This window comes from Eleutherodactylus coqui, chromosome 5, assembly GCF_035609145.1.
Source record: "Eleutherodactylus coqui strain aEleCoq1 chromosome 5, aEleCoq1.hap1, whole genome shotgun sequence".
NCBI classification, from domain to species: domain Eukaryota; kingdom Metazoa; phylum Chordata; class Amphibia; order Anura; family Eleutherodactylidae; genus Eleutherodactylus; species Eleutherodactylus coqui.
This window is the reverse complement of record NC_089841.1, coordinates 267,591,429-267,610,441: the sequence shown is the minus strand read 5'-3', so window position 1 is coordinate 267,610,441 and position 19,013 is coordinate 267,591,429. Positions and strand designations below refer to the sequence as shown.

The 19,013-nt window shown below is 47.6% G+C and overlaps 1 protein-coding gene across 3 annotated transcripts in view; it reads right to left on the bottom strand.

The window, feature by feature from the left end:
• The window catches only part of PALM (paralemmin), a 98,697-nt gene that overhangs the window by 59,958 nt on the left and 19,726 nt on the right, over positions 1-19,013 (bottom strand). Inside the window, exon 1 of one of the 3 annotated variants that reach the window (XM_066604639.1) lies at positions 11,812-11,989. The exons of the other annotated variants lie outside the window; for them this stretch is intronic. The gene's annotated coding sequence lies outside the window, so the exon portion shown is untranslated. Of the gene's footprint in view, positions 1-11,811; positions 11,990-19,013 lie in introns of those variants that run through there. 3 annotated transcript variants of the gene reach the window in all.

Below are 19,013 nucleotides of genomic sequence, written 5' to 3'. Positions count from 1 at the left end.
AGCACCTCCTAACAGTCTGGTCAGACGATCCTCTCTACTAGTCGTCTGTAGGGGGCATCCTGAGTCCGGTCACCTTGTGTGCCCCCATGCACTGATCCCAACACCTCCGAACAGTATAGTCAGACTCTCCTCTCTACTGGTGATCTGTAAGGGGCGTCCTGAGCCCGGTTACCTTGTGTGCCCCCATCCACTGGTCCCAACACCTCCTAACAGTCTGGTCCTCTTTCGTGGTGGCCTGTAGGGGGCGACCTGAGCCCGGTCACCTTGTGTGCTCTCACACATCCACTGGTCCCAACACCTCCTAACAAACAGTCTGGTCAGACGCTCCTCTCTATTGGTGGTCTGTAGGGGGCGTCCTGAGCCCGGTCACCTTATGTACTCTCACACATCCACTGGTCCCAACACCTCCTAACAGTCTGGTCAGAACGGCCCGATGGGGACAGTTCATGGATACGACCATCCAGCTTCTCACATCCCAATAATGCGCCCCTCTCAGACTCTGGTAACGGTGAAATCTCCTCTCTGCGTTGTAGAGGCGTCTAGTGGTCAACAAGCTCCACACAAGCAGAAGAAGAGGTCACTACACACAAGGAGCCTCCGAGAGCCTTTTATAGGCCAAGGGGGAAACCACTTTTAGGGCCTCTGGTGACAAGACCGTCCATCTAATCACCACAACTCTCATCATTTACAGACCTGCCTGAGATGGAACCGCAGGATGGGGTCTGCAGCAGAACGACAACTTCTTCTGGGGGCGGAGTGTTACTGTTCGGGTTTGCGATGCATTTCAGAACACAAACTGGCAGTGAGACGTACTCGTCACCTTCCTGCTAATTTCACACAGGTGAGCGCAATATTGGGCTGTGAAACTCAAACCAATATCACTCTCACCGACATGCGATTTCCAAGGTGTTTTTGTATCAGAACCACCTCGCTGTCAGCCGCGGAGGGTTTCCCATTGTTTTCTATGTGAAACCTGGCATCACACTCGCATATACCTAGCATGCGGTGCAAAGCTGCTGCCAGCCCCATTGAGAACAATGGGCAATGCCAGGGCATGCCCAAACACAAGACATGCCGCAAGATGCATAAATCTCACATGAATATTAACGCCACTTGCTGAATGCGATCATACACAGGAGCGATTGTTTCCTGCATCGCAGTGTGGGAAAAAAATAGCTGCGCGTCCTATCTTTCTGCGTGCCCTCACATCGCCCGCTGTTTTCAATGGTGTCGGCAGCGGCATCGCACCGCATGCTAGGTGCATGCAATGCGCTGCGAGGTTACCCATTGAAAACAATAGCATTCCGCAATCCTCTGTCGCGGCTGTAGGCTACTTCCCTGAAGTGATGCGCGGCAAAATCACATGTTGGCGATCGCGATATTAGGCCAAGCTTCACAGCCCGATATCGCACTCGCCCGTGTAGAGGAGCAGAGTTTTCCTAGGTCAGGAGGAACAACTGTAGATGATGGAGATCGTACATCATATACTATTCTTGTTTCTTGCTTTGTCAGTAGCCCCGATGTCCTGATGGCGGTCACCAAAAAGTCTCACATTTCATTCTCGGGTTCAGAGTAAATCATGCCATGGCGGCGGAGCGTTGCAGCTGACAGAGGGGTTAATGCAGCAGCCTGGGAGGTGTTAGGTCAGGCGGCACACATGGTAATGACAAATACTCCATGCCTGAGGCTCCTGAGGTCCATGTGATCCGATCATGGGACCCAGCAGGAGACATGGCCTGGAATAGAACTACACTGAAGTAAACAAGCCCATAGGAAGCATTAGGGGTTAACAACAACAAAACCTGGGTGGGGCACTAAGGGGTAAAGACGCTGGGGGCAACACTGCCAGGGATCAGGATGATTGCAAGAGACAGAAGACACTGGGGGGGGGGAGAAGTCTCCATTATCTGCATTCCATTAAAAGCAAACTCATTGATGTAGAAGTGAAGGACACAACAAGGATTGAATATGCGCCACTTATAAAAGACGAGACGGCACATAAACCAGTAATGTCACAAGTGAGGGCGCTGCCGGCTGCAAAGCAGCTTTGATGTTAGGATTCGAAGAAGACTTTTGAAGTCAATTAAGTAACTTCAGGATATTTTGTATGCAGATGAATATTAGATGCACTTGACAATTAAGCCGTGACTGTAAGGGTAGATTCACATACGGCAGATCTGTTGCAGACATTTCCATGGCTGCCACCATCATGTGAACGGCCCACATATCCCCATCATGTGAACGGCCCACATATCCCCATCATGTGAACGGCCCACATATCCCCATCATGTGAACGGCCCACATATCCCCATCATGTGAACGGCCCACAAATCCCCATCATGTGAACGGCCCACATATCCCCATCATGTGAACGGCCCACATATCCCCATCATGTGAACGGCCCACATATCCCCATCATGTGAACGGCCCACATATCCCCATCATGTGAACGGCCCACTTATCCCCATCATGTTAACGGCCCACATATCCCCATCATGTGAACGGCCCACATAACCCCATCATGTGAACGGCCCACATATCCCCATCATGTGAACGGCCCACATATCCCCATCATGTGAACGGCCTACATAACTCCATCATGTGAACGGCCCACATAACCCCATCATGGGAACGGCCTACATAACCCCATCATGGGAACGGCCTACATATCCCCATCATGTGAACGGCCCACATAACCCCATCATGTGAACGGCCCACATAACCCCATCATGTGAACGGCCCACATAACCCCATCATGTGAACGGCCTACATAACCCCATCATGTGAACAGCCTACATATCCCCATCATGTGAACGGCCTACATATCCCCATCATGTGAACGGCCTACATATCCCCATCATGTGAACGGCCTACAAAACCCCATCATGTGAACGGCCCACATAACCCCATCATGTGAACGGCCCACATAACCCCATCATGTGAACGGCCTACATAACCCCATCATGTGGACGGCCTACATATCCCCATCATGTGAACGGCCTACATAACCCCATCATGTGAACGGCCCACATAACCCCATCATGTGAACGGCCCACATAACCCCATCATGTGAACGGCCCACATATCCCCATCATGTGAACGGCCTACATAACCCCATCATGTGAACGGCCTACATATCCCCATCATGTGAACGGCCTACATATCCCCATCATGTGAACGTCCGTCATCAGCTGGCGCTCTCTAGAGGTAATGGGAGAAAAGCTGCGCCAAGAACTGGGAGGTGAGCGTAGCACTGAGGCTACTGAAATACAGCTGGTTTCCAGTCAGTTTCGGCAGTGGTGGTGCAGATTTCGACTCTTGTTTTGGATGCAGAAATGCTGCATGATTTCCACCCCGTGTGAACGTACCCTCAGAGGATGTAATTCACTAACATACTTTGTAAAAGCGCTCTTAATGTGGAATCTCACTGTAATTACCAGCCAAGAAGGGTGAAGCCATTCAGAATGGTGAGTCGCAGGCGGGTGAAGCAAACGACTCTTTATGGCATAAAGTCAGGGTCATTTTCCACACCAGGACTCCAATATTGGCTGCTAAGGAGCAACCTTCCATCAGTCTAACATCCATCATGATAGTCCCTGATACTAGCCACTCAAGACTAGTTCCCATCTTCACTTCCTTCCCATGCGCCGACATTACATGAGAATGATACAGCGCATACAACCCTGGAATCATCCAACGACCATACCGATGTAGATTTTTCTAGCACGCGGCACGTCAACCAGAAATGCAGTTTGGTCGTTGAAGGCCCTTAGGTGATCAGCTGGCTCTTCAGATTACAGACTGCTACACACACAGCTACTTGCCCCGGCACCCCACACATGGACCACACGTGTCAAACTCTAGGACCCCGGGACAAACCTGGCCCGTCGTGTCATTTTCTGTGACCTGCTACCAGGTCTCAGCTCTCCCCGCAGGACGCAGCCAGCACTTGGCAGACCGGGTGGGTGCCATCTTGGATTCTGGGCTCTGGCGTACTTACACGCAGCTCTGTTTAGCAACGCACAGGTGGTGGCACAGCTCTGCCAGCCCTAACCGGCACCCTAGCCACCCGCCAAGGTAGGAAGCTCGTGGCTAAAGAGGTGGAAGGGAAGAAACCCATCATAGTGTGGAGAGCGCCGCCGCCGTGTGAGGAGGAGTTACATTTAGGGCTCATTCACACCGGCGGATACAGTTTCTTTCTGTGAAATACACAGCATTTTCACGGAATGAAACTGTGCGTATTCACTGCATATTTGGACCTTCTTGAGTTATTTTTTTTGCCTAAGTATTCACAGTTTTACATACGCAAAAAATCTGCAAGAAGGCCCATACATGTCTCTGGCCTTCAAACAAAGGTACGCAATGAATTCACGTGTGTCCTGTGTATTTACACGATCCTTTTAGGACATGCTGAAATTGCTTTTCATGTGCATAAAATACACGTGTGAAAATGTGAATCCCCCAGTGCAAATCACCATAGGATTGGGGATAACTCGCTGATCAGTGGGGGTGTCACTTCTGAGACCCCCATCAACAGCCAGAAGAGTTGTGCCCCCTCCTCCTCATTGCAGGCTTACTGCATACCCCTACAACAGTGAGGGGGAGACTGAATGGAGCGCTGACACTCTACTCACTATCAATGGACAAGCGTTGGGGTATTTCCATCAGCCCCAGTCTGGCGGGCTGGAACGATCCCCAGCCAGCTTTGCCTCTATTCACTTACAATGACCATTCCTTTAAGGCCAATGGGACAATTAGGTGCAGAGGCCACATGGAATCCTGGCGTGAAATGGTTAATATGGTTGGTTTTTCCCTCTATTAAGAGGGCGCTTATGTAGCTCACCTCCACTGAGGAGTCCTTCAGTACTTTCCAGAACATATGAAAATCAGGTGACTCGGTGACAGCGCTGGATTGGCTGTCCAGCGGCTGGCGGGAAGATCTGGAGTCCACAAGAAGAGGAGAAGTGGTACCCTGGCATCCAGAGGTGGGCTGAAGACTAGCTGTCTCCCCATAAGGGCTCATGTCCACGGGCAAAATAAGAATTAAAATCCGCAGCGGATTTTAACTCTTCTCCTGCCGTGGATCCGCACCCCATAGGGATGCATTGACCACCCGCGGGGTAGATAAATACCCGCGGATCGTCAATAAAAGTGATTTTTAAAAAAATGAAGCATGGAAAAATCTGGACCATGCTCCATTTTCGTGCGGGTCTCCCGCGGGGACGGCTCCCGCGGGCTTCTATTGAGGCCTATGGAAGCCGTCCGGATCATATTTTACTCACCCGCTCCGTTTCTTCTCTTCGGCGACGCGCCATCCTCTCTCAGTTGCGGCCGGATCATTTTGCTTCGGCCCGGCGCATGCGCGGGGCACGTCACCGACGTCATCATGCACATCCGCCGAGCCGAAGAAAGAAGATCCGGCCGTGACGAGAGAAGATGACGCCGCAGCGAAGAGAAGAAACGGAGCGGATGGGAGGTGAGTTTATTCTTATTTATTGTTATTTTCAGCGCTCATGTCCGCGGGGCAGGAGGGACCCGCTGCAGATTCTACATGGAGAATCTGCAGCGGATCTGATTTTCCCCGTGGACATGAGGCCTAAACCCTCCCTCCCCAAAGTAGGCTACAGTGACGGTATTGGATGAAGCAGGTTGTCGCCGGCATCACGTGGGTAGACATTGTTTCGATAGCTTCAGTTTTGGACTTGGCAGACTTGAGTCTGTAGAGCGGAGTCTCTAAGCGTCTTTTATAAGTTACTGATTTATTTATATATTTATTGAATACTAATTAATGGTTTAACCGTTAAATAAAATGTGGCCTTTTATTATGCAAATTGTGTGGTTTGTGTGTTTCTAACTGATTGGTATTTTCCTGTATCCGGGCGCATGGGATCCCAGGTGTAAAAGCAGAGGGCCGATTATTGCTGGGACAGGTCCTGTTGGGCCCGTGTAAAAGGGTCCTAAACCTACCAGATAAATGAGTTTACACATAAGGAGGTTGTCCGTGATGAGATTGTAGGAAAGACCCGTCTTCTATAAAGGCGTCTTCTCCCAGATCACGGCTTACAAGCTTTATGCGGTTTTACGCTGATCGATTCATTTCATGATCCACTGATTAGATATACATTGGTGAGAAAAATCCCTGTTAACTCCAAGCGCAGATTATGTGAAGTCATTCGGACATCCACTAACATGCATGCAAGACGACATTAAAATGCTCTAACATTGCTACAAAGTCTCCCGGCTGCAGAAGCTTTATGTGTCGCTGCAGCCCTGCTGGTCTGATAAGTGCAGCATTACTGACACAAGGCTACATTTTCCAGGATGTGCTTTGTTAATATGATTCTCAGGGTAGACGGCCAATCACAGCCAGGAGTCCCAGGGGAAAGGGTGGAATATGAGCTCATCCTATAATAACAAGGAAAGGAGATACCGCACCCTAGTAGTAGAATACCAATGGAGACAGACGTGAGGACTGAGGGGTGTATGTACACTTAGTGCCGCTCTGTAATACGGAGGCATGAAAAGCTTTTCCTTATTTATATATTGTAACAGAAGAAAGTTATTTGGCCCCGGCACACAGTGTATAACTTCCCCCCGCCCGTCCGTGCTCACTAACACCTGTTACTGGTGAGCATCTCGGTGTATATACTGCTGATACAGCACAAATTCTGTAAGAAAATGGAAGAACTACATAATCACAAGGAGCCCAACATGATGAAAGGTCGCCCTAATACATATCATAGAGAGGTGCTAGTGGGTGGTGACAACCTGTAGAGGCCGTCCCCAGAGGAACAGCATCATTAACCCATTCCCGCTGCAGGGCGTAAGTTTACGTCCTGGGAGCGGGGTACTTCCCGCAACAGGGCGTAAACTTACGTCCTGGAGATAGCGCGGGATCACATATGATCCAGCGCTATCCCGCAGCGGGAGCCGGCTGTCAGTCACAGCCGGCGTCTCGCTGCAACAGCGGGGGGACATCGGAGATGCGCCCGCCACTGTTAACCCCTCCCTCTGTTAACCCCTCCCTCTGTGTCTCCGGACGGAACTCGCGATGTCATCGCGAGAGCCCGGCCTGTCACCATGGCAACAGGACGCCAGACACTGGCGTCCTGTATTGCCTATGCCTGAGATCGCTGTATGAGCGATAAGGCATGGGAGAGCAGTAGCTCTGCCATGCCTTATGACAGCGATCATCAGGGCAGTGGTTAAAGTCCCTCAGAGGGACACAAACAGTGTAAAAAAAAGAAAGATTTAAAAAATGAATTAAAAAAAATGTAAAAAAAAAGAGTAAAAAAACCACTTTTTATGCTTTTTCTCAGATTAGCATAAAAAAAGGTAAAAAAAAAATAAAACCCCACATATTTGGTATTGTCGCGTCCGTAACGATGCGTACAGTAAGTTGCACATGCTTTTGACTGTGCACGGAAAAAAACGCTAAAAAAAAAGCTAAAAAACTGAGGCAAAATGCTCATTTTTAGCATTTTGCCTCACTAAAAACGCAATAAAAGTGATCAAAAAAGCCGTATGTACGCCAAAATGGTACCAATAAAATCTACAGCTCGTCTCGCAAAAAATAAGCCCTCATAGAGCTCTGTACATCAAAAAATAAAAAAGTTACGGGACTTCGAATGCAGCAATTTAGAATAGAAAAAAGATTTCCAAAAAAAAGGGTTTTTATTGCAGAAAAGTGGGAAAACCTAAAAAAAAATGTTAGAATTTTGGTATCGTTGTAACCGTACCGGTCTGCAGAAAAAATGGAAAGTCTCATTTATGCTGCATGATTAACGGTGTAAAAAAAAAATAAAAAAATCTATGGCAGAATTGATGCGTTTTCTCTCTCTGCTATCATTAAAAAAAAAAAAATTTTTTTACAATATAGTCTATGTACCCAAAATTGGCATCGATAAAAACTACAGTTCGCCACGCAAAAAACAAGCCCTCATACGGCCGCGTCGACGGAAAAATAAAAAGGTTATAGCTTTTGATAAACGGAGAAGAAAATCCGCCAAAAATTGTTGCGTCCTTAAGCCCAAAATAGGCCATGTCATGAAGGGGTTAAAGGAGGGGAAAACTAACACCAGATCCTTCTGCCCTGGGGGGCAAAATCTGACAAGATAATTGAGGCCCATCTTTTCGTGGGTCCTCTTTTATATGATTAGAGTTACTCTAAATTTTCAGTTTCTGGTTCAGCAGCATTATTTGACTCTTGTGCTTATTTTAAATGGGTTGTACCGGAATGACGAGTTAAGCCCCATCCGTAGGACAGAGACTAACTTGCTGATTGGTGAGGGTCTCACTGATCCTGTGTCCCCCTCTTCTTGTCTCTGTAGGGATTCTTCGCTTGCTGCTCAGCTATCTCTGTAGTCCCACTGAAAACAACTGGGGGTCTTGCGTGAGCGTTGCTCCATTCATTCTCCTCATCATTACGAGGGGGCAGTGAGCAGGACAGGGAACACAAGTTCTCGGCCTTGGTGGGGGTTTCTGTGAGGAGACCTCCACCGATCAGCAGGTTATATCCTATTCTTTGTATAGAGTTTTTTTTTGACTATTCAAACTGCGCGCAAAAAAAAAAAAAGTGCCAGAAAGTTAGGGCAAGTATTAGGGCTTCTACTCACTAGCGTTTTTTTTTAAGGCTGCACAAAACTGCACAAAAATCGCAAGTTTGCGCTTCTGCGGTTTTAACATTAGAATGTCCCATAGGCATAAAAAAATGCAGCAATATCGCAGCATTAAAAAAACGCTAGTGGGTAGAAGCCCTTAACATGCAATATAGTGATAGCGATTAGAGATGAGCGAACGTACTCGGTAAGGCCGATTTCGCAATCGAGCACCGTGATTTTCGAGTACTTCACTACTCGGGTGAAAAGTACTCGGGGGCGCTGTGGGTGAGCGGGGGGTTGCAGAGGGGAGTGGGGGGGAGAGGGAGAGAGCTCCCACCTGTTCCACACTGCTACCCCCCGCTCCACCATGCCATGCCCCGACCCACAGCGCCCCCGAGTACTTTTTGTTGACTCGTTTGCTAACATGGGTCATTCAGTCGCTGGCACAGCGGATGGAACGATGAAACAACAATAAAGGATTTATCTTTGTGTTTAAACTCCACGCCAGGGTGAGTGAGCCAACCGAGTCATCGGGCGACCGACTTCTTGTTACGTGGAAAAGGACCCTTAGTGGTTTGCTGTGTATTTACCCTGCAGTGGACCCGGCCCGAGAACCCGAAGAGGGCACAGTGGACTCTCTTGTAGGCAGCCACGTGTCTAAGGCCGGGCTCACACGGGCGGATTCCAATTGCGGAATCTATGATTGGCATTCGCAGCAAAATGTAGGCATTGAAAAGTATGTAAATTAGCTTTTTCGCTCACCGTAGCAAATACGAATTGCGTATTCCGTGAGCGGAGGAAACATCGCAGCAGGATTTCTTTTGCTGTGGATTCTACACGAACGGCCTCCATTGAAGTCTATAGAGGCCGTCCGACCCGCAGCCCATAACATTGCGTATGGGCCGAGGGAATCTGCGTCATCACTAAGCCACGGCACGGGAAATACAAACATAAAAAAATAAAAAAAAAAACCTTTAGGCTGGGTTCACACTGGGCGGATTTGCCGTGGAAATTCTGTGCGGAATGTCGCCGCGGCAAATCCGCATGCCGCCGCTAATCCCGGGATTAGCCAGCCATGTGGACGAGATTTCTAAGCTGGCAGAAGCCGCCGCTGCGGCGCGGATTTGCCGACCGCAGCATGTCCATTTTTTTCCCCGCTGCGGCTGCGCTCCCCTCTATGGGAGCGCCGGCCGCAGCGGAAGGGCGAGCGGCCAGGCCGCTTCAAAGCCGCCGCGGGTTTTGCATCAGAGGTTCTCCCGGTGGAAAGCTCAGGGTTTTTCCCTGCGGCCAAACCACGAGATTTCCGCCGAGAATCCGCCCTCTGACAGCCCATTACTGCACATGAGCGACGGCGAGCTGCCGCTGTCATCGACATTACAGAAGAAGGTAGGCCGGGTCACCTTCTCTAGCGACGCTGCGAGATGGAAAAGTCATCGTGTTCTATTTTCGTGTAAGTCTCGCGTGAGAATAAAACATGCCGATGTCGGGTCTCCAGCACAGCGCACAGATTGGGTGCCATTGCACTGTGTGATGCGAGTCATATCCAAGAAGGTCGCCCGTGTAATTGTACCTAATGCGTAGACAGCGGTCAGTGATGGGGTGCTCGTGACTAGACTGCAGCTCATGACTATCGAGGACTACTTCCTGCAGTCCTCTGTGTGTTCTGCTACTGATACAACGTGTCTGACAGAGATGCAGCGTGCGGGTTGCGATCAACAGCCAAAAGCAGGCAGTAATACCAGACAAAGGACAATGTCTGCAAGTAGTTTTTATGTCCTCCCTGTGCTGGTTTATTCTGGGCACTCCAGTTTCCTCCAACACTCCCCAGCATACGGACAGGTTTATGTGGGGTTTAGACAACAGGTGACGGGCCGCTGTAAGTGAGGCCGATCTCTGCAGCGCAGCAGGATATGTTGCTATACAAATGAATACAATAATAATTGCTGAGGTCGCCAGGAGCAACTTATTGCTTGCGGATTCTTCAAGAAAAAAACGAAGCGTTACGGCTGCCACATGCTTGCGTTTTTTTTTATGCGAATGTCAATGGGACTTTTTAATGTTGAAAACGCATCACACAAAAATCACAAAGCACCAACTTGCGAAACTTTTTGAACATTAGAAAGTCCCATTAACATAGCGTGTGGGAGCCCTGACATTCATGGACAGAGTTTTTCCCCTAAGGACGACTTCACACGGACGTATTTGTGCGCACAATACACAGAGAATAGAATGCATTGATGTCAACGGGTTTATACGCATTTTCTATTTTTGTGTGTGCAAGAAAAAAATAGGACCTGCGCTATTTTCCTGCACATTTGTGCACCAAAGGTCCCCATAGAAGTCTGGGAGGTGCACAAATGTGCGATAATTGTGCGCCCAACTACGCAATTCCATGAAAAGAAGAACACACCTGGGCCTCATCAGGCTACGTAGTCTTCTACATCGGGGGGGGGGGGGGGGGCGCACATACGGACAGGCTCTGCGTGCACAAAAAAAACCAGAACAATGTGCAGACACCTACGTAAATCAACCTCGCTCATAGTGACAATACGCTGCAGCCTGCGCATGTGCGAGAGAGCGTATATAGTGAAACTGGTTGTTAGTCATAGAAACTGGTCAGGAAAACGAAAATGGACTCTTCTAAGTGGTCGCAGCAGCAGTCTGAGGGCTCGTCCACACGGGCCACTCCGGGTCACAGTCGTGTAACTACACTGCACAAACGCATTTGCGCGGCGTATTACGCCTGCAATGCACAGTGAATAGAACCCACTGATTTTAATGGGTTGAGTTGCATGTGCATTTTTTGCGCACACATTTCAGTCGTGTAAACTGCGCAGCGTCTCCTGCATTGGCGCACGTCACGCCAGTCAGCCCACATTAAACTTCATTGGCCTTTGCAATCCAATGGGCGATGCTTGAGTGTTTTTTTGCAAATACAGTAAAATGCGCGCGTGGACGCTCCCGCCTGCGTGAAGCCGCTTTACAAATGAAAAAAAAATATCCAGAAGGGCCCGTTAATTTGACGCACAATCACTGCGTATTTTTGCTGGCCCCCGGCCTATTGCAGTGCGTGATGTGCACCAAAATACGACATGCTGCGTTTGTTTCCACGCGAATGAACGTAAAAATTACATGCCTAAACTGCGGCATAAATACGTTAGTGTGAATGAGCCCTAAGAATGCTGCAAATATTAGTTCTTACAACCCTCACCTACAAATGGCGCATTGTAAAATCTACGGCCAAAAGTCCAAAATGTCTTCACTGTGGTTGTCTCCGTCCATCACGCTGCGCACATCATCGCCCGCAGCCGGCCGGACCTAGTGGCGCTATCTGCCAAACCATGGAAGCGGCGCCGTCTACTGGAGTGTCTCTGGACTCGGCGCGGATCATCCTTCCTCTGCTTGGCTTTAGATGCCACCTATAAAGTCCTCCCGCCGAGTCCCAGACAGACCCTGAGGGAGGAAGAAGATGTGCGGGATTAATGGCTGACACTGCAGGGAGGCGGGTGCCGTGGTAACATCACCATAGAAACCAAAGAGAGAAGGCGTCAGGGGACCAGGGAGATGCATCAGAGGAAGCGGACACCGAGTATACGCCGTATACAACCAACTGCACACTGTAGCTTCAAGACCAAGAGAAGACACAGAACAACATAGCAAATACGAGGAAAGAAACACAAGGACAAGGGCAAAAATATAAACTAATCTGAGAGGAATGGTAGACAGATAGATATGAGAGAGAGAGAGAAAGAGAGATACATAGATAGATAAGTATGAGATAGATGTGAGATAGATAGATATGAGATAGCTAGATATGAGATAGCTAGATATGAGATAGATAGATATGAGATAGATAGATATGAGATAGATAGATATGAGATAGATAGATATGAGATAGATAGATATGAGATAGATAGATATGAGATAGATAGATATGAGATAGATAGATATGAGATAGATAGATAGATAGATAGATATGAGATAGAGAGATATGAGATAGATAGATAGATAGATAGATATGAGATAGATAGATATGAGATAGATAGATATGAGATAGATAGATATGAGATAGAGAGATATGAGATAGAGAGATATGAGATAGATAGATAGAAAGATAGATATGAGATAGATAGATAGATAGATAGATATGAGATAGATAGATAGATAGATATGAGATAGATAGATAGATAGATATGAGATAGATAGATAGATAGATATGAGATAGATAGATAGATAGATATGAGATAGATAGATAGATAGATATGAGATAGATAGATAGATAGATAGATATGAGATAGATAGATAGATAGATATGAGATAGATAGATATGAGATAGATAGAGATGAGATAGAGAGATATGAGATAGATAGATATGAGATAGATAGATATGAGATAGATAGATAGATAGATATGAGATAGAGAGATATGAGATAGATAGAGATGAGATAGAGAGATAGATATGAGATAGATAGATATGAGATAGATAGATAGATATGAGATAGATAGATATGAGATAGATAGATATGAGATAGATAGATAGATAGATATGAGATAGATAGATATGAGATAGATAGATAGATATGAGATAGATAGATAGATATGAGATAGATAGATAGATAGATAGATAGATAGATAGATAGATAGATAGATAGATAGATAGATAGATAGATAGATAGATATGAGATAGATAGATAGATATGAGATAGATAGATAGATATTGTTTTTTCTAATCACATACATTAGTGATTGGGATGTGCTGTGTCAAGGAGGATGTAGTCTAGTCTGTGTCCTGGGAGGGGAAAGGCCTAAGTATCAGCAAGTCTGGGTAGAGGGGCTGCTGTATATTTAATGAGAATTAGGAATAAGAGGCACTCAGCCCCCGCTGCGATGACTTCTTCCCCTGAACTCTAGAGGCACTTACGGAGATAAAGATATGCAGCTAAGAAATCTCAAGCACTTATCTGCACAGATTCATCATACATAAGACATCTCCTGTTAATGAGCACATAAAGGGTTAATATATACAATCCATCACCCTCATGCTGCTGGATCTCCCTGATGTCTCCGTTGGCCGGAGTATTTTACATACACAATACGGAGGGATGTCGGCTCTAAAGATGGTTCAGCGGCACCGCTGGAATAACGTCTGTATCTCGCAGCGTGCGGAACACACTATGCTGACGATGTGAGCCCAGCCTCACCGCACGTTCACACCTTGCCGATTGCTGCCGATCTGAGGCACATTTCACCCCTTCAGTTATGAGCGCAACTTCACGCGGCTGGACGTGCGACCGCACTTGCCGTTACGGAGCGCTGTCGCACATTGACAGGTTTTTTTTTCTCTTCTCATTCAAAATCTTTCTTGCAGGATGTATTCAGAGTGAGCAGCAGAGGTAGATTATCTCCTAACGAGGAGCCCACTGAATTCAATGGTTATGTGGCTGTATAGCAGGACAATTACCTGCCCATCTGTTTAAGGCTTTGTTCACACGAGCGTATATCGCCCCGCCGTTTTCACTGTCGGCCAATATACGCTACGATCTGATGTATTGGATTTCAATGCATCAGATCACATGGCCGTATTCCTGCGATGTAAAAGTGATCGTCCGGCCAATATAGCGCCGGGCGTTTTTACGTCGGGCCCAAAAGATAGTCCTGGAACTATCTTTTGGGCGGGAATAGGCCGGCTGCTGCATGAGCTCCTATGGGAGCCAATGACATCGGCAGGAGAAGGGAAGTGGGAGGGATGATTGCAATAGGAGGGGCGGAGCTAAGTTCCTGCCCCTCCCCTCATCCAGAGCCAGCAATGGGAAGAGGCGGGACAGGGTGGCGCTTAGCGCTGCCCCACCATTGCAGTCAGCTGGAGGGGAGGAGAGAGGATGTGAGCTGGCAAGGGGGAGGGAAGGGGCAACGGGCTCACAAACGTTAAATTTGTGCACCAGTTTACGAGTTTTAGCTGCTCAGATCGAAGCGTATATTGTCCAGCCGTGAAAACGGGGGCCGCTATGCGCTCATGTGAAAGAGCCCGAAGGGTAAAATCTGCTGCAGATCAGAAATGCCTGAATGCATCCTAAGGCCTTTTTCACACGAGCGTCAATATCGCGCAGAAGTTAGACACGCAATAAAATTGTGACCATCGCTGCCGAAAATCGTATGAATGGATGATTTCCCGCGAACAAGTCCCAAGCTTCATTAGTGTTTTCCCGTCCATTCAAACAGCTGAGTGCGAAGTATTGCCGAAAAAATGCCCTGCTGTTTGGAATTCCCTCGGTCAGCAGAAGTCCTCCCAATGCCTTAAAGGGGTTGTCCCGCGCCAAAACGGGTTTTTGTTTTTTTTCAACCCCCCCCCCCCCCCCCGTTCGGCGCGAGACAACCCCGATGCAGGGGTTAAAAAAGATCACCGGACAGCGCTTACCTGAATCCCCGCGCTCCGGTGACTTCTTACTTACCCGGTGAAGATGTCCGCCGGCATCTTCTCCCTCCGTGGACCGCAGGGCTTCTGTGCGGTCCATTGCCGATTCCAGCCTCCTGATTGGCTGGAATCGGCACGTGACGGGGCGGAGCTACACGGAGCCCCATTGAGAAGATAAGAAGACCCGGACTGCGCAAGCGTGTCTAATTTGGCCATTAGACGGCGAAAATTAGACGGCAACCATGGAGACGAGGACGCCAGCAACGGAGCAGGTAAGTAAAAAACTTTTTATAACTTCTGTATGGCTCATAATTAATGCACAATGTACATTACAAAGTGCATTAATATGGCCATACAGAAGTGTATAGACCCACTTGCTGCCGCGGGACAACCCCTTTAAACAGGGGCACCTGTCATCTCTCCCGGCGTTGGACGCAGCTGAATTCACTCCCCCTCCCTTTTTTGCAGCTATGGAGGCTCCAGGGTTTTTCGGTCCAAAGATAGGGCAAGACCTCTATTTTTGCGCAGCAGGGAGTCTCTACCACTGACTTCAGTCGCTGATGTCCTATCTTTTTAGGTCCGATTTTTTTTTTTTTGCACGGCTAAAAATCGTTTGCTGAATGATTCCATAGGAAACCATCGGTTCTATTAGTTGTGGCTTTATTGCACGGCTAACTTAGCCGCGCAAAAACCCTCGTATGCATGAGGTCTAAGGCCGTATTTACAAGGCTGATTTTATCGTGCACGTTTTCTGCATTACAAGACGCACAGAACTCACACGAAGATAGAACCCATTATTTCCAATGAATCTACTTACACGGGCAAGTTTTCTCTCGCAGTCAGAAATCAACACTCGTCCTGTTTTTTGGGAGATATTAGCCATTGTTTTGTATGAGAGTTAAATAAAAAAAAGTTAGAAAATCGGTCTCCGTGCCGACCTATGTATATTTGGAGCGGAAGCCTCAGCCCTGACCTCGGTGTAGTGGCTGTCGCTTGTAACTGCAGGCATAGCTTGCGTTGATTTCAATGAGCGCCATGCTTCCAGTTACAAGCACCAGCCACTATACGGAGGTCGGCGCTGAGGCTTCCGCTCAGACCTTTGTGTTATTGTGGCGCTGACCGCATGCGCCGCAATAGTTCTGACCACGGTGTCACAAATTTTTCCCTCTGGTTTTTTACACACTTGTCTTGCAGACTACTATGATTGAGGCTGATAGTGTACGGCGCAATAGTTCTGTTCTGGGTGTCGTGAATTGTATTCTCTCTCCTTACTGTGACATTCATGCGTTTGTTTCAGGCCTGTATGGATAAGTCCTGTATAATGTTGTGTCTATTGGAGGAGTTGACATATACTATTTTTGCCCTAAGGGTCCAGAAGCCTTTTTTGTTAGAGAGGGGGGTAGAGTCACATCACAGTCAGCATACGGTCAGGGGGGTAGAGTCACATCACAGTCAGCATACGGTCAAGTCTTTGCCAGCACATCTTTGTTTCTGTGGGTTCTATCCTTAGTTAGGGTTAACATCTCCTGTGCTTACTAGTACAGGTTAATTAGTCCTGCAACTGTCAGCAAGGTGTGGCTGGTGATTGACAGTTCTGTCAGGCAATCGGCTTCTCCCTCTTCCCTATATCATCCAGCTCTTCCTGGCTAGGAGTTGCTGGTTATTTTCAGGGTTCTCTGAGCAGTCAGCCTGCTTAGAGCTCCTGTGTTCAGGTTTGTATCGGTTATCTGGTATTCTACTGTTCTTGTCTTTTAGTTATTGTCAGCCTCTGACTGTTTGGTTGTCAGTACTCTGGTTGTCCTCGGGCCCCTAACCTGACGTTGTGGAAGACGTGGGGTCGTCCCTTTCGGAATGGGTGCTCCCCTGAGAGGTGGATTTAGTCTGAGGGGTTTGGATTGCCCCGCTCTGTTCATTCCCTATCATTTCTGTTTGTCCTGTGTCTAGCCACCTGTATAGCAAACTTACATGGCGTCATCATGGCTGCCCTCGTACCAAGGCAGTCCAGGAAGAACGTAACAACTGTTTCTATAACTTATAACATAGAAGTCAATGGGAATTATGCTACACTGTTTGTGTAACTCTCATTGACTTCTAGGGGTGTTATGGAAACAGTGTAGCTCAGTGTTTCAGTCATCTCCGCCACCTAATAATCAGCAGTGTTTCTAACTTGGCCGTGTGTCAAATCTGCACCACAGGTCAATTTAAGTACTGATTAAGGCCGCCTGCAGACGGGCGAGTCGGATCCGACGGCGAGAATTCTCGCCGCCGGACCCGACCCCAGCGCCTGCAGGGAGGAGCGCATACTCACCCGCGCCTGGCGGCCCCGGCTCTTTCATGTGCCGGCTGCCGGCGCATGCGCAGACCGGAGCCGGCGGCCGGGTGAGAAATATGACATGCCGTGGTTTGTTTGCCGCGCGACATTTCGCGCGGCTGTCTGCATAGGAGTGCGTATTGTATTTCCGCCCGTGTGCAGGCGGCCTTATCAAGGATTTTTTTTCTGCAGCCTGTGAATGAAATGTTGAATGTCTTCTCCACTTTGCTGCTACTGTAAAAGTTAAAGAGGTTGTTCGGCCTAAAACTTTCCATGTCTTATCTATCAACTGCTTATTGCAGCCCCCCTCCGAATGCTGATAGTTCTTTGTTACATCACACTGTTCTTGTGTCCATTTGTGTATAACTATGTGGCTCTTCAGATAATTTGGTGAATCACGACTGAAGAGACCTAAGTAGTCTTGAAAGCAGTTGGCGAATAAAAGGCATCACCACCTGAGGACTCAAATATCTCTCTCAACCTTTTTAAGACTGCCTTCTCACATGGCAGAATCACTGTGGGCATTCTGCAACGGAACACTAGCAGCACTTCTGCAAGAATTCCATGGTAACCCAATCCACGCCTATCTGGCTACCCTTTATATACAGTCATACAGCGCTGTCAATCACTGGTGGCTCCACCCACTGGACAATGTGTAGGGATATAAATGTATAAACTACAAGTTCTACTGAGTCTTTCCCTATAAATTATACATCAGTCCGCTCGGCTGCTCCAGCTCTATCACATCATGCCGGCAGCAGTTCAAGCTGACGATTCCCTTTAAGCACTTAATTCTTCTTTTCAGCTCTAGCTCTGCGCAGTTCAGCAGGTTGTCGCTGATTTACGAGCATCCAAGGTTTGAAATGCTTTCTAAGCAAATTTCAGGCTAATACATGTGCTGGGAAAAACTATTGTGTATTCTTATGAAAAGTGATATATGGCTTACATTTCAATAGGATGTCCTGTACAGGGTAACTTATGGCAACAAATAGGCACTCATGTGCTTTAACTCTTTCACTCTTGGGCCATTTTTGACTCTTGATTTGCATTTTTTTGCCTTTCTGCTTTCAACCAATCATAAATTCTTTCGTTTTTCTGTTTGGCGCAGCTTTTTGCGGGACAAGTTGTATTTTCAATGGAACCATTTAATGGATTGCGTAGTGTACTGAAAAAATATCACAACTTCTAAGTGGGGTGGAATGAAAAAATCACAAGTGGCCCATTCTGGTGGTTGTCTTATTTTTATGGCCTACACCGTGCAGCATAAATAGCATTAACCCCTTTAGAGTAATTTTTTTAAGCGGTTTTAATGCTTTTTTCCGTGCACAGCCAAAAGCATGTGCAACTTATTGTACGCGTCGTTACGGACGCGTCAATACCAAATATGTGGAGTTTTAATTTTTTTTTATGCTAATATGAGAAAAAGCCTAAAGGGATTTTTACTTTTTTCCTTTTTTATTCATTTTTATTATCTTTTTTTTTTATACACAATTTGTGTCCCTCTGGGGCACTTACAGTATAGCACTGATGATCGCTGTGATAAGGCATGGCAGGGCTACTGCCCTGCCATGCCTTAACGCTTATACAGCGATCACAGGCTATGCCAATACAAGACACCAGTGTCTGGCGTCCTGTTGCCATGGCAACAGGCCGGGCTCTCTGCAATTATATCGCGAGAGCCCGGCAACTT